Source organism: Triticum aestivum, chromosome 6D, assembly GCF_018294505.1.
Source record: "Triticum aestivum cultivar Chinese Spring chromosome 6D, IWGSC CS RefSeq v2.1, whole genome shotgun sequence".
In the NCBI taxonomy this organism is placed as follows: Eukaryota; Viridiplantae; Streptophyta; class Magnoliopsida; order Poales; family Poaceae; genus Triticum; species Triticum aestivum.
Window position 1 is genome coordinate 142,702,291 of NC_057811.1, and position 1,522 is coordinate 142,703,812.

Genomic DNA, 1,522 nt, shown 5'->3' on the forward strand with positions numbered 1-1,522 from the left:
AAAAAATTTCAGCAGGATATTCGTCCAGATGGTTTCAGATAGAATAAGGATATCCGCTCTTCTCATCTTCTGGATATCCAGAAGCACACGAACTGTCGCCTCCTTATGCAGGCAGCGACAGTTCCATCCCAAGATTCACGCAGTAAGAAGCCCTAAAGCGCGACAGTTTCAGCCCAAGATTCATGCAGTGAGAAGCCACCCTCAAGGGAACACCTCAAATAACCAATCAGCAAGAAACCAGAGCTTCCACGCATTAAAGGAACATGCAGACGACCTGGCGAAGCAATCTGGCTAGATCAACAACAACACCTGCCACGGAGCAAGTTAGGGTCGGACAAAGTACAGACGACCTGACGAGCAGACCGGCTGAAATCAAAGACGAGACCACAAGCCAATGCAGAGTGAAGTGGTCGGAAAATAGCAGCGGCGTCGGCCGGCGCGGCCACTGACCTAGATCGCCTTTTTTTTCTATCACAAGAAACCGCAAAGGTTGGAGACACGCATTGTTGGCTGTTTTGCGTGAGCACTCAGGAGGGAGCACCATATTATTTGCAACATTGAGTGCTTTAGATAAAAACAGCACCAGTGACGGTAATATATAGTTCGAAACAATACTGGATACAACGTGTGGCACGAACACATGGCAACTCCGAACATTTTTTATGACAAGTTTAGTGACGCAAGGATGGCAACTTTAGTTGTAAACCATGGCAACTTTTTTTTGGATGGCAAGTTTCAGTTTATTTTTAGGTTTCTTTTTGTTTTTTGAATGACAACTTTAGTTGTAAAATACATTGGGGTCAGAGTGCTTCGTGCCACACGTGACACTTATCATTTGGGTAAAAAAAAGGATATTTCACAAAGCTGAACCGTTGATTCATTTACAAAGAGCATCTACTCGACCATAGTAGAGACATGACATAATGCCAAGAGATAAATAGTATGTCAGCCTACAACAAGATGAGAAACTTGGTGCTGCCGGTGGTCATCATTCTCCTATAACAGTATTTCCCTTCAAAGAAACAACTCCAAACAGGAGGAGCTTCACCAGAATCCCCAAAAAACACGAAACGGCATCAACCCACTCCACATTAGCAAAGATTGCTGTACTGTGCGATTGGCCAGCTGATACACAAGTAGAATAGTGAGCGCAGAAGAAAGGATATTGTCCTAAATTAACTAGGTGGAAAGGTAAATACCTATAGAAGTTTTTCTCCAGAGTCTCCTCCACAGGAAGATATATTGAATGCTTACTGTTGTCCTCAGCCTTAATAAAAGTAACCCCCACCATTTTTCCAATATTCTCCGCTAAGATTTCGAACAACTAGTGAGATCAAAACAAAAACAAAATACACATGAGAACAAACAGAAACGCATGAACATAAATAATCAGAAAATAATGTCCAATGTAGTCAGAACTTCAACTCAAAAAATAGCATTGCACGCTTGTAGTAATAATAGTAAATACTCCCTCCATTCCAAAATAAGTGTCGTGGTTTTAGTGAAAAACCACAACACCTAT

The 1,522-nt window shown here is 42.0% G+C and overlaps 1 pseudogene; it reads right to left on the bottom strand.

Annotated features, from left to right (window-relative positions):
• Positions 1–834: 834 nt before the first annotated feature.
• LOC123144157 (uncharacterized) overlaps positions 835–1,522 on the bottom strand; it is a 10,813-nt pseudogene continuing 10,125 nt past the window's right edge.